Below are 15,056 nucleotides of genomic sequence, written 5' to 3' on the forward strand. Positions count from 1 at the left end.
GGAATGAGCTTCTTAGATCAAGTAGACACAAGACTATGTGTGCAGCTCCTGTCTGGAAGGGGGATGAGAAGGCAGAGGAGGTCAGAAGCTGGCTGAATGGACACAAAAATAGAAAGTGGGAAGAGGGAGTTTGCTGTCTCATTAGGGGGAGAGCAACTAGGATTATATAGAAAAGTGTATATAAATTTTTGTATGAGAAACTGACTTGATTTGTGAACTTTTACTTAAAGCACAATAAAAATAAAAACAACAAAAAAAAGACTCCATTTAATATGGCAATAATGGTTAACATAGAGAAAGACACTTTGCAATCAACAGTCATAAAGCCTGAAGGTAGCAACTAGGTGCAAAATCAAAATAAGAATTGTTGCCTTGTGGTGCATATAAGAATACCTACCCAAAGGACATAAATTTCTCTCTTTGCTCCTTTCTCTGTGCATCTTTGATGTAAGGAAGTGAGCACATACAGGACCCAAAGACAGAAAAGGTCAGGGTTAGCATTTTTTATGTTCACTAGTCACCCCTGTTAATTCTATATTGGATGCAATACCAATAGGATATATATTTTTTTCATTTTACTCTCTTTTTCCCCTTGATGCAGACTAAATTCTGTACATCTAGATGTTTTCCAGTTCTGCTTGTGTTCCACGCTCAGATACTCCTTCTCTACCCTAATCCTTATAGCTGTTGGCACATTGTTTTGGAGAAGTATAAAAACCTCTGTAAATGCAAGGTACTTTACAACAAAGTGGAAGGTGTTAATATAATGGGTACGATAATTCTTGGGGAGCGAAAAAGAAAAATCCTGCAGCTTACAATTTGGAGTCATTTGGCACCTCTGGGCCTATTCTGGAAAAGATTGTTTAAATGAGACAATAAGAGGAAACCAATTAACAACTTAAAATAAGCAGAGCTCATGTTTCCATACTGCTAAAAGGCAAGGTTAGACGAACACTGTACAGTTATCATAAAAATTTTATCAAGAAGCTGCAGTACATTAATAATTTCTTATTTTACCTTCTTGTAGGAACTCCTCTATATGCTTTGAAAATGTTGTTTTCATTATCCTGGAAGAATTGGTTTTGGAAAGGAATCTTTCTCTAACTACATGGCGTCCAATCTATTATCAAGGCATCGTGATTAGTATAAGCTAATTTTATGCCTCCCCTTTATCCATCTCTCAATTGCCTGTATTAACAAAAGCACCCTCCTTCCTTCCTACATCAACTTAATGGCATATTGAGGGGAATACAAAATTACATATTCACATCACTCTGAGAAGCTTAAAGAAACTGTAATGCATATGCTGATTTTTCTTAGGACGATCCAGCATTAACAGGCATGTATCTTGTTTCACTAAAAAGATAATTTCTTCCAAGCTTTTAATGAATGAAGTTCTGTAGGTTGCTAAATATATAACCTGTCAAGAACCCAACAACCCACCTTAGAAAGCATTTAGTTTAAAACATGTTAGAAGTTACGTGATATCACATCAATCAAGCTGAGCCAGTCACCCCAACTTCTGCACATAGGTGAATGATCAAATGTGGACATGGCTGTCCGATCATTCTTGGATGCAGAGGAGCCACTGGGACTTTGTTAGATGTAATTTAATTGTACACGCATCCACCTAGCTGTCACCCTGATTCTGACTCAGTGCATCTTGTCAGATTATTCTTTAAGGCATTACCTACTGACTGAGTTAGCTGGTGTCACAAAATGAAAATACAGCTAACCATGAGGAGGAACAAAAACCCAACAATTTACGAAAAAAAAGAACACAAAACAGGAAGCTTGAATCCGTAATAAAACACACTAGCCTGACTTTAACATTGCCAAAATTACCAAATGTGTGTTTTAAAAATGTGTTGGAGGAGTCCAGTATCATATCCATGCCATGATTTGACAGCGTCGAAATTATGGGTTTTAAAACATCATTAATATTTCAAAACAGTGAAAACACTTTCTGTAGGCTCTTAGTTTGGTGATTCTTGTAATTAGCAAATAAATGTTTTTAAAAAATAAACATTTTCTTTCAAACACTGTATCTATTAAATAAATCCTGAGTGTTGTCATTTATGATAGGAATAAAATTATTTAAATCATTGTTGAAAAATCACTGGAAACAAATGTTTTGTATTTTTATATAAAATCCTCAGTCATTATACGTGTGTGTGTGTGTGTGTGTATCATCAATACGGAGATGTTTTGGAAAGTATGGGCCCAATTCCTGACCTCACCACCTTAACTGCACAGCGTGCTGCATATAATTTGACTATTTAATGAGCTAAAACCACACAGAATGTCCAGCAAACCAAAGAACGCTCAGTCAAAGGGCTAAAAGGAGAAGTGGAAGTCACTTGACAAGAGTCCAAGCGGGGGAGCTTGTTTGCTTAGAATAAATGGGACTTGGGCATCAAGAGAAAAACAAAAGCTCACTGTTGTTTCTTTCCTTCATATTCTCTTCTCAATCACCCCCACACCCCACAGCTGATCTGCAGGGGGAATAAAAGGAACAGGCAAGTAAGAAGGGCCTTTCTACAGCAGTGCCAGAGGGTGAGGTCTTCTTTGACCATGCTGCTTGCTGTTCAGACCGTTATCCTCACCGCCCCACCCTGACCCTGGCCGTAGAATCAGGAGTATCATAAATCAGGGGGCAAATTGGGAACGTAGTGTGTGTGTGTGTGTCTGTGTGTGTGCCTGCCCCATACAAGAGCTAAGGAAGGGGGAGATGAAATGATAGAGAGACCTAGTAATAGAGAGGCCTGTAAGGAGAAAACCTATTTGTAGGACCTGTATTCCTGAGTAGGTGAGTATCCAAGAGTGCAAGCGCTTGTGTGTGTTTGTGTGTGTGTGTGTGTGTGTGTAGAGAGAGAGAGGAGAGAGAAAGAGAGAGGCAGTTGGTCTATCAGCTAAGAGTTGGGCCTCTGTAGACCACATGGATTCAAATCCTCAGCTTACTTATCTGTAAAACAAAGATAATATTAGAGCGGATGAAGAGTGAGCTACTTGTATCAGGTGGACACTTGAGACTGTGTTGGCATCTCCTGTCTGGAGGGGAGATGGGAGGGTAGAGAGGGTTAGAAACTGGCAAAATGGTCACGAAAGGAGAGACTGGAAGGGCTGACTCATTAGGGGGAGAGTAAGTGGGAGTATGGAGTAAGGTGTATATAAGCTTATATGTGACAGACTGACTTGAATTGTAAACGTTCACTTAAAGCTCAATAAAAATTATTAAAAAAAATAATATTAGAACCTTAAAATTTGTCTGTGAATATAAAATGAGATAAAATTTTTAAGCTTTGTAACACTGTCCAGCATATACTTAGTGCTTAAAAAAAGAAAAAAAAAAAAGCTACCTTTTAAGAAGCCTTCTAATCTGCTAATAGCAAGAGGTTCTATGTAGCAGTTTGTTTAGTCACTTATTCTTTATCAAGTGTCTACTATGGGCCAGGTAACATGCTCTGGTATGCTAGGGAGATAGCTGTGAATAAGACTAATATGGTCTTAATCCTCTTGGGTCCTATAATATAGTAACAAATTGCATATGTATCTGGCACATGGTAAGTGCTCAATATATAATAAGTACTCAGAAGACAGGTGCCTTGAGAGTTTATAACATGGGAGCTTTAGCTAGTATATAAGATCAGGGAAGTATTCTCTGGAGAAATAAATTTTAAGCCAAGACCTGAACCATGAGTCAGGGTGACTTACATGGAGAGGAGGGGAAGATAGTTACAGGCAGAGAGAATTTGTGTGAAAGTCCTCTAATGGGAGGAAGTCTGGTGTATATCAGGATCTGAAAAAATTGAGTATTAAAACAAAAGCAACAGGTAAAGATGGGAAAGTAGGCGGGAGCCCTGCCAGGCAAGGCCTTGCAAGCTTTATTAAAGATTAGGACTTGGTCCCAAGAGCAATGGACAGCTATGAAGATTGTGATCATGACACTGGCCATAATTTCATTTTTAATAGATTGCCCTGCTTGCAGAAGAGAGAATGAATTGGAAAGACCAGAAGTTTAACCAGGGAGACCCAGTGGGAAGGCAATGTAGTCTGTCCCAGTAAGAGAAGATGGCGACTTGGACAAGCATGTTGAAGTAGTAGAAACTGTGAAAAGTGGATGGCTTAAAGAGAGGTGGTAGAATCCACTAAACTCAATAATGTGGTGTTAATTAAATACAGATAGGCAAAGCATCAGATGATCAATATGTTCAGAACAAGATCTAAGTCAGCCACTGAGGGACAATTGGAAGTCTCTGAAAACACCTTGGTGGAGGGCCTGGTGATTTGCTACACAGTGGCAGTGATTTGTGACACAGTGGCTGTGATTTGGGACACAGGGCAAGAAACCTAGCTCCCATGAAGGGCTAGAGAACAAAGAAAACACTGATAGGAAAGTTGACACAACCTAGGATTTTTAAAGAAAAACTGAGTCCTGGTGGGTAGGAGAGTGATCAGAGTATATCCCAGGCGTACCCAGATACAAATGACTAAGTGGAGAGGCAATGGAAAGCAGAGATTAAGGGACTCAGATACACAGCCAGGCTGCATGGGTTCAGATCCTGGCTCTGCCACTTACTTTAGGCAAGTTGCTTAACCTTTCTGTGCCTCAGTTTCTTTCTCTGTAAAATCAGAATGATAATAGTATGTGCCTCATAGGGTTGTTGAAAGGATCAAATGAGTGATGCTTTGCAGTATTTGTTGGCACATCCCAAGAAATCTGTAAGTGTTAGCTCTAATTAATATTTAGACCCCATCAGTGGATGGATCTGAAATTGGTCTTCCTGAAACAGAATGAACTAATGAGCTCTATGGCCCGAGCCTGAATGTGGACAGCATCAGGGACTGTAGCTGAGCAGGGATGGTCAAGAAAGACAGAAACAAAGATTAGGGACAAAGAACTCAGAGTTGAGAGTTAGATACACTGTGAAGAGCTTGAAGATGGGGTCGGAGAGCTTTGCTTTCCGTGTCCATGCACTCTCTCTCTTTGGGGGATAGCAGAGGATAGGAACCAATCTATGTGATAAGTCAGTGGTTTGAAGTCTATGGGATTGGGGAGATGGAGAAATGAAGGAAAGGAGTGGGGTGGCTGTCTGCATTCTTTTGCATGAAAAAAAAAAAAACTAATCTCTTGTAAAAATTGATTTTATTCTTCCATGTTCCAAGTTTGCAAAAGCACTTCCAGTTACCTTGTATTTTTGCAGACCATAAAGCTCAAGATCTCAAGCTCATTTCAAAAAATACAATTTTAATCCATTGTAAGAATTCTTGCAAGGGTACTGCATGTTAGGGGGCAAATTAGCCGAGGAAGAGTGATTTCAGAATAAGGCATGCAGTGTTTATTTAAAAGGAAAAAAAAGCAAACACTCTTTGATCTGATGTGCCCAGTCTAGAAACTACAAACCAAGTTTCTTTGCCATTTCCCAGAAGAGCATTTCCCTGCTTTAAAAGACGCAGAAATTTAGCATTTGGTATTTGGCTGGCTTTGCAGCACTAAATAATGAGTATTATTGTTTGGAAATGTTAATTAAAATGACAACATTTCTACAAATATCAGCAGGAGACTTTTATGTCTGCCTGGTAGCTGCAGTTTGTTTCTAGCTTAAGGTTCAGAGATAATATCTAGGTAGCATTAAGCTGGATCCATCAACACTCTTGTCACAATAGATGGCTTTCAGAGCTGGTAATGGGCCTCTCAGCCATCCACCTCTGGGTCACTGGTTCAGATATGGCTCAGATGAGGAGTGAATGAGACTCATTATTCTCTGAAGGCTATGAAGAACATTCTCTAGGATAAACCTGCATTGTCTGGCCAATTTCTGGGACAAAGAGGTTCTAATGACAGTGCTCTATGGCATTAATTAACTCTATTTTAAAATAATATTAACACTCTGGAAGTTAAAGAAAATGATGCGTATTTATTTTTTAATGGGACCAAATCTGTTGACCTTTACTTTTCGAGTTAAAGTCAGAAAATTTGAGAAAAAAGAGGCATTGGCCTTATCCCTAGTAAGCTGCTCATCTCTTGCACTGCTACTGACAGTATAAAAAAAAAAAAAAAATTATATACTAGGTTAGAAAAGACATACTGAAGCCCATCCAAAAAGTATTGTTTGAGAATCCCATTCCCCACTTGACCTGACAAACTATGTTGACTTGGGACCATGTTGTAAAGGAAATAAGGTGTGTTCTATAGAATTACTGAAAGTCTTAGCTATTTCCCTCACTCTGCTCATCTATGAAATGAAAACAATAATAATGGCATCTACCTCCTAGACTTGTTTTTAGTACTGAATGAAATAATGCCTATAAAAATATTAGCATATTGCCTGACACCTAGTAAGTGCTCTGTAAACAGTTGATGATGATGATGATGGTGGTGATGACTATGACAACTGAGTGTATTTGACCTACTTGGTCAGTTATTGCATGCGTGATAGAAAAGTAGGTCAGACAGTTGAAGCAGACATAGGACATTAGGGTAATAAGCAATCAGTTACAGGATTTTCAAGGAAATAGATTGCTTGAGTTATAGTCATCCTCAACTACCCATTTCTTAATTCTTCAGTGAACAGCCTCCCTTTTCAGGAAACACACTTTGATGTCCAGTGTGCATGCACACACAGGGTGCTAGATGTTGGACAACCTTTGGAGTTCTGAGGTCATTGTATTGTAATCGAGTACTAAGTTCCCGGGCAAAAGACCCAGCTATGACTTTCAACTCTGCCGCTTGTTTGTATGGTATCAGACTAGTCAGAACTTTTCTAAGGCTCAATTCTCTAATCCTTAAAATGAGTATAAAAATAGCTACCTGTTACTAATCACCCTCTATAAACCCAGTCATGTGCTAGACCAATTATATGTATTATCTCACTTAAACCTCTTAAATATGCAAAAATTATTAATACCATTTCTTCCAAATAATGTCTGAGAAAGCATTTTGTAAATGGTAAATGCAGTAATGCGTACTTCTACATTTAACAATCAAGGGAAATAACAGGAAGGAATGAAGATAAGAAAATTAGAAATAATAATGAAACCAGATTTGGGGTTTTAGCACTCAGAAATGGAAATATGAGAACAGATTTTTTTTTTTTTTTTTTTAATTTCTCTGGAGTCTTAGGTGGGGCTCTCCCAGAAGCTGACCCTGAATTAAGAGTTTGAGTGCAAAAGTTTTGTAACAGAAATGTGCTCTGGAAGAAGCAATAGTTTAGGGGAAACAGGACAGAAAAAAAAAAGGGTGTGGTTGGGGCTGGGGAGAAGAAAACCAAAGTGCAGTTTCAGGGCACGTCTCAAACTCATACTTTTACTTCAGGGAGCTCCAGAGTAGTGATGTCCAAAGAAACGTTCTGTGATTAAGAAAATATTCTTTACCTGCGTGGTCTATGTGACTAACGAGCACTTGAAATGTGGCTAGTACAACTGAGAAACTGAAGTTTTAATTTTATTTGATTTTACTTACAGGTAGTCCCCAACTTATGACGTATTCAAGTTATGACTGAATTTTACTGATGACCATCAGGTTTTTAATTTTTTGTACATCTTGTCATTAGTAATATGTACTACATATGATGTTGCACAGTGTAATTTGCTGGTGTTATCCTTCTTATGTCAATCCCCAAGACAAATAAAGATCAAATTTACAAAGATACTGACAATAAAAGCCAATAAGAATGAAAACTATGTGTATATATATATGTATGAAGTATTCGACTTACATCAGAACTGACTTAAGGCGAGGCCATCGGAACAGAATCCCATTGCAAGTCAGGGGCTACCTGTAATTTAAATTTAAATAGCTGTAAGTACCAGGCAGCTCAGCTCTAGAGCACATATTGTAGCTCAGTGTTTAGTATCCTACCTCAAGGCAAAGGAACTGGGCTTTTGTGTTCCCGTATTAGTCAGCTATTGGCTATAGCCCCACACAAAAAAACACCCAGCCAATGCCAGCTTCCACTTTGGTATCCAAGGGAAATCTTCAGATTGGAGCAATTAGTCACAAAAACATGCAGGAACTGAAGGATGGGCACACAGGTTGTGAAAATGGATCTAAAGTGATCCAGACGGGCACCAGCAGAGTCCTCTATACCATGTGATCATTAAATTCTCCCCCTTTGCCAATCTTCTACCACTGGGGTTTAATCGCTGAAGCCATAGTTCTACCAACTGACATAATTTCGGGCCAGTATTTCTCTGACAGGCCTGTTTGTTCTACCAATGTAGACTTCATTCTTTTTGTACCATCTAAAGCTGTTCTCACTCAGGCAGAAAAGAATAGTCAGACTCTCCACCAGGTTTGCACCTTATTGGGCCCTTAAATTGTTCATGCAATTTCAATTTCTTAAAATACCCTCCTGTTTAGTTACTGTTATTTGGTTTTTATTTTCTTCTATCTACATTCTTTCCCTTGACACATACACACACACACACACACACACACGTACACACAGATGCATATCTGTCCCCATGTAAAAGCCCTGAACAAGTTACCCTGGAATTGGATCAACCAATGTGTGAGGGGCAACATTAAGCATTGTGCCTAGATATAGTCTACCCCTTTGACGATTGATGAGTATCCCAGGAAAGAGCCAAAAAACATCATTACTCTGCTACTCCAAGCCATTCCTCTGTCTACTTAGGATTTACTTGGGAAAGTTAAGGAGTCCAAGCAAACACGTATAGGAAAATTTTAATCCCAGAACTTTGGGACAAAACTATTAGTTCCAGACTTCACCCTGGAGTGTCAGAAGTGGGTTTGGAGTTTGGAAACCCTGTTGGGGACCACACAAATTGAAATAATATTTTCTCTTGAAGCAAGGGGCTAACTATGATAATTATAAGACTCATAGCATATACTTTACTGGGAGACTTTTTTTTTTTTTTTTTAAGAATTTATGGAAAGGAAAATCATGAATTTTTTTTTAATTCCTAGCAAAATATCATACCGTTTGTGACTGATGCAAGAAAGAATTGCGTTGCTAAAAAATTGAAATAAGTTTTTCTTTAAAAAAAAAAAATCTGAACATTTAGAAGTTAAACTATTAAGCTAATTGGAAAGTGGCTCATTTGTTTTCCAAAGATATCATCATTTTGTTGTTAATGTAGCTGTTTAGAGCTGATGACCAAAGTGCCTCCCACCAGGCCCACAGATGACAGATGTTGATAAGAAAATTGTTTTTTTAGACTAGATGTGTGTGTCTAAATTGTCTCACTGACTGATACTCTTCACATCTTATTGGAAATAGATACATTAGGAAGGACAATAGAAGAATAGGAGGAAAAAAATCCAAGCTGGAAAAAATCCAGACTCTCTAAGGGTTCCATGTGCTTATTTCAGTAGTTTTACCAAGCTCACTAACTAATACTCATACAGCAATGGTCTATCATTGTCTGGTCTTCAGTTTCCTCCTGTGGAAAAGTGAGGATGGGTGGATGATCTCTTTCTTCAATAGCATCTCATGTTATTTTGTGTTTTAGTAGAAAGTACACTGGGTTGAAAGTCAGAAGACCTAAATTACAGTCCTGAGTCCATCCTATACTAGATGTATGCTGTAGGCAAGAACCCAGGTACTTTGTTCCTCACTCCATTGTCCTTTCTACTTTATCTCTCTGCATAAGATCATAAGAGGGTGAGGGTGGAAAAGACCTGGGAAATGTTTATAGATAGCAGTCCCATCTGCTCTGAATTTGTGATCAGGACCATCTCAGCTCTGCTTCATACTAACCATGTAAGTCAGGTTCCTTTCTGTTCTAAGACTGTAACTTAATTCAAACTGACTTATGCAAGAAATGGCATTTATTGACTCACATAACTGAAAAGCCCAAAGATAATTGTGACTTCAGATATAGCTGGATTTGGGGATTCAGCTAATGTCACCAGGACCTGGTTACTTGCCATGCCTGGACTCTACCTTCCACTGTTTGGGGATTTATTCCTAAACACTCTGTGGTAATGCCTTCTAGCTCCAGGCTCACTTCCCCATAAATGCATGTTCAGTGGAAAAGACAGATTTCCATTCTGTTAGCTTCTACATAGATCCTGAGAATGACCCAACGTGAGCCATTGTATTCATGACAACACAGTCCTCTGACTGGCTGGACCTAATTATATGTTCTATTGTCACAGGAAGTAGGAATCTTTATGAGACTGGGCATGTTTCCTCACCTGAAGAGAGAGAACATTATAAAAGTAAACAAAATAATATTTATAGAGACCTGATATTTTACCTGGAACACTGGAAAAGTTTAATGATTATTTGTTGTCCATATGTGCTAACCAATCCCAGGTTTTTAGGGGAGTTTCTCAAAATACCCATGATTTTCTTAGATTCTCACAGCCTACCTCACAAAAAAATGTAGTACTAATTCTACATGTATATATAACAAATACAATAATAAGTATTATTTACTTACCTAGACAGGCAATGCAGTCTCCCCTGACCCATATTAGCTTCCTATTGTTGCCTAACAAATCACTGCAAACTTAGGGACGTGAAACGGCATACATGTATTATCTCACAGTTTCCAGGTCTGGAGTCCAGGCATGGTGTATTAGTTTCCTAGAGCTGGCATGACAACATATGACTAAGTGGATGGCTTTAAACAGCAGAAATTTATTGCCTCAGAGTTTGGGAGGCTGAGATTCTCAGAGGGTCAGCTTTGATAATTCCTTCTGCGGCTTCGAGGGAGGATCTGTTCCACACCTCTCCCCTAGCTTCTGGTAGCTGCAGGAATTCTGTGGTTTGCAGCAGCAGCATCACACGGCATCCTTCCTCTGTTATTCCTTCTCTGTGTATCTTCTCCTCATATGGGATTAGGACCCACCTTACTCCGGTATGACCTCATGTTAACCTAACTGATAACATCTTCAAAGACCCTATTTCCAAACAGTGTCACATTCATGGGTACCATGGGTTAGGACTCCAACATACCTTTTTGGGGGACACAGTTCAGTCCACAGCACATGCTAAGCCTTAGCTGATTCCTCTGCTTAAGAACTCATAAGATTGTAATCAAGGGATTGGCCAGGCCATAGTCTCATTTGGGGAATCAACTAGGAAAGAACCTGCTTCCAAGCTCATTTATGTTGTTTGCAGATTTCAGTTCCTTGTGGCTATGTGACTGAGGACCCTAGTTTCTTACTGGTTGTTGGTTAGAAGCTACCCTCAAGTCCCAGAGATCCCCTGCCACCTGGTCCTCTCCATAGTCAGTTCACAGCATGTCTCTTTCCTCCTTCAAGACCAGCAGGAGGATTTCTGTCTCCAGTCTGCTAAGATTTATATAACCAAACATAATCAAGGCAGTGATATTCCATCATATTTACCAGAATCTATAGGTTAGAAGCAAGTCACAGGTTCTGTTCACACTTAAAGGAAAGAGATTATGCAAGCGTGTGACTAGTCTAGGAGGCAAGAAGTCCAAGGCAAGGGTGTGGGAGTCACCTTAGGATCTGTCCACCACACCCCCATTTCACCAGTGAATAACTATTTAAAAAAGAATAGCAAATACATTATCCCACTTAATCCTCACAAAAATATTGTATATTAGCCAAATGGGGAATTATTTTCCATAATTAAATAAAAGAAAACAGAGGTTAAACCTGTTGCCCAAAATGCACGGGCAATGATTGGCAAAGTTGAGAATCCACAACTTTGGATTTTCAGTCCTATCTTCTTTCTGCCACTCCATGTCATATCACAGTGATTCTCAAATGTGAGTCACTTGAGAACTGCCTTCATAAATTTTGCCTACCTGCAGTCTGCCCAAATATTATGTAGGTGGTTCTTTTAAAAACAGTTCATTTTTTTCATTTAAATACATGTATTTTATCAATTACCATAAATGGAAGGAAAAAATGAACATACATACAGCTATTATAATTAATAATGTTTATGTCCTACTGAAATTCATGTTGCAAGCCACTATCGTATGTCACACCTGGGAACAATCAATAACAGATATGTTAAAAAATACCTCAAAAGTTATCCTCCCTCCCTGTCATGGACTCAATTGTGTCTCCAAAAAATACATGTCAACTTGGTAGGCCATGATTCCCAGTATTGTATGGTCGTCCACCATTTTGTCATCTATTGTGATTTTCCTATGTGTTGTAAATCCTACCTCTATGATGTTAACAAGGCAGGGCTAGAGGCAGTTATGTTAATGAAGCAGAACTCAATCTACAAGATTACGTTGTGTTTTAGCTCAATCTCTTTTGACATATAAATGAAAGAAACAAGCAGAGAAATGTGGAGACCTCATACGGCCAAGAAACAAGAGCCGGGAGAATAGCGCTTGCATCCTTTGGACCTGGGGTCCCTGTGCTGAGAAGCTCCTTGACCAGGAAAGACTGAGGACCCTAGAGCTCTCCTGGAGCTGGCACCCTGAATTTGGACTTCTTGCCTCCTAGTCTGTGTGAGAATAAATTTCCCTGTTAAAGCTATCCACTTGCGGTATTTTTGTTATAACCCAGACCCATAGCAGCACTAAATATCTAAGACACTCATTCCTAATTAGAGCTTAAAAGAAGGGATTTGGGGTAAATGGCAATATATTACTGCTTTGCAAGGAAGGTACGTTCTCTGTAAGGTGGCAGGGAGCCCAGCACATGCTCTGGGCACTCCTTCTCTGGCTGTCTCTGAAAGCAGCAGTGGTGTCGCTTGTTAGGCACTGCTGTGACTCAGGGTGAGGGCACATGTTAGTAAATATAATTAGCTCCAACACATTTAAGCCTGCCCCCTTCCTTACTGTCCCCAAAGCCATATAAAGATCTGTGTGTATTTGCCTACAAAGCAATGCATACATTTTGTAGCTTTCTCCTTCCCCTAGCCTCCTTCAACACCCTTCTTGAGATTCCAAGGTACCAGCATACACAAACGTAGGAAAATGGCAGGGAGAAACCTCGTCCTTATCTTGTCTCTTCCCACCCTCTTCCTACAAATGATTTATCCCAAAACACCTCCCTAGGGATGCCTCTATTTCTGTTCAAATTCTCTTTAAAAAGCTTCCATAATTCTTTTTCATGTCCTTTTTTTTTTTTTAGTGTTCCCTTTTAATGCAGATTCCCCCAACCGTATTTATTATTACAATTTTATTCTATCAAGCTCACCGTAGACTTCTAGGAAAAATGCTTCCTAAATCAGCATACAGATCTTAAGTTCATATTTTGTCACAACAAATGGGACAGATGGGCTAATTCTATTCTCTTCACTGACAGGAAGTGAAGTTCATAAAAAAAAAAATTCTATGCACAAATAGGGGCAGAACAAATACGCTGCTTATGTGTAATAAGGATGTTTGAATAATTAACCAGCCACCAGACAGCTTCTGCATAATTCTTTTAACCACTGAAGAAGCAAGGAAAGAAACGTTTGCCTGGGTTTAAAGAGAAAGCAGGAACCCCACAATATCAGTACTTTGCATAACATCAGGATGGACCATTTTAATCCAGAATAGTAGCAACTGATGACTCCTGCATTGGAAAGCTCTTCTTCATACATGTTATTATTTGATTCTTGGGATAACCCTGATATATAACTGTTCAAACCACGACCCCTTAAATAAACGGTATCTTTTTTTTCTGTGGAAACCAGCTGAGAAAGCCTCTGGGTGAGCATTTGCCCACTACTATGCATTGTCTTGCTTGTTTATCAGATCCATTACTCTTTGCATGCATCATCTTGGATTGCCAATTTTCCAGTACCAGACCCTGATGTCTGCTTCCGGAGCACCGGTTTATTTTGATGACCCAATGTGAACTCTCTTTTCTGGCTTTCTGCCCCACTCAAATTGCAACTCTGCACTCCCCGTTAATTTGATGCAAGAACTCTGGCAAGAATCACATCCAAGTTAGCCTTACCTTTATGGAACCAGCAGACTAGCCTAGCTGCCTAGACTCAAGGATGTTTATTATCATGACTTTCGGAGGTGGTACACTTACTATTGATGACAAGATCAAGCCTAAGTTCGTAGGCATCAGTGGTTGAAATGGGGTAAAGAGGAAGATGACCAGTAGTAAAGAAGTCTAGGGACCAGCTCCTAATGGGTTGACAAATCATCCATTTGGTTCTGGTAGTCATTGAGGATGGAAAGCAATTAGTGGAAGGGAAGAAAACAGGGAGTCAAGTTCTAAGCTCATAAATAAATAAAGGTTAGTAGATAAAAACAAACAGGAAGACTACCAAATGTTAAGTTTTGATGAGAAGGACTTCCAATAAACTGAGTTTTGATGGTGGTAGGAAAATAGTGTGGAAAGAGCAGACAGAAGAACTCCCAGGCCCTGGGGTATGTGGAATATGAAAAAAAAAAAAAAAAAATTTTTGCTTCTATACGTGGAAACTGCAGAAGTCATCCATGACTTTAGTAGGGTCATTCTGTGAAGTGTTTGAGACATAGAAGAGATTGTTGAATTTAGGCCACAATTTTTAGGAATGGTTTGGGAAGACTGGAAAGTTGAGTAAGATTAGAGTTGCATGGGGTTGAGGTATGATGACCAGGAATGCTTAGACTTCTGGTAATGATTGAACTTAAACTGCACAAGGCGTGATGAAAGTAGTCTTATTAATCATTTAGAACCTTGCTGCCTAGTGTGTGGTCCATGGACCATCTTCATGAGCATCATCAGGGAGCTTGTTCGAAATGCAGAACCTCAAGTCCCAACCTAGACTCACTGAATCAGAATCTGTATCCCCAGGCAATTGAGTACGTGCATTGAAGTTTTAGAAGCACTGTCCTAGATGAAGAGGGTAATTAGTTCAGATTGGAACGTGTGGGGCCAATCAGCAGCTCTTGTCAGTTGAGCATACTGTTAGCGCGGACCCTAGAAAAATAAGCCAAGCCTCCCTCCTCCTGGACCCTTACAGCTTGAATGCTAAGGGGACCCCATTTTTTCTACAATGCAGTGGAGTAGCAGTCCCAGGAAAGGGTGGGAGTAAATTATCAAAACCTACTGCCAGGAGGCGGAGCCAAGATGGCGGAATAGACACTTCTGTTGAGCCCTCTTTACACAAAAGACCCGAAAAAACAAGTCAAAAGAGTATATTTTATGACAAGCTGGG

The sequence above is a fragment of the Elephas maximus genome, chromosome 19 (genome assembly GCF_024166365.1).
Source record: "Elephas maximus indicus isolate mEleMax1 chromosome 19, mEleMax1 primary haplotype, whole genome shotgun sequence".
NCBI lineage: Eukaryota > Metazoa > Chordata > Mammalia > Proboscidea > Elephantidae > Elephas > Elephas maximus.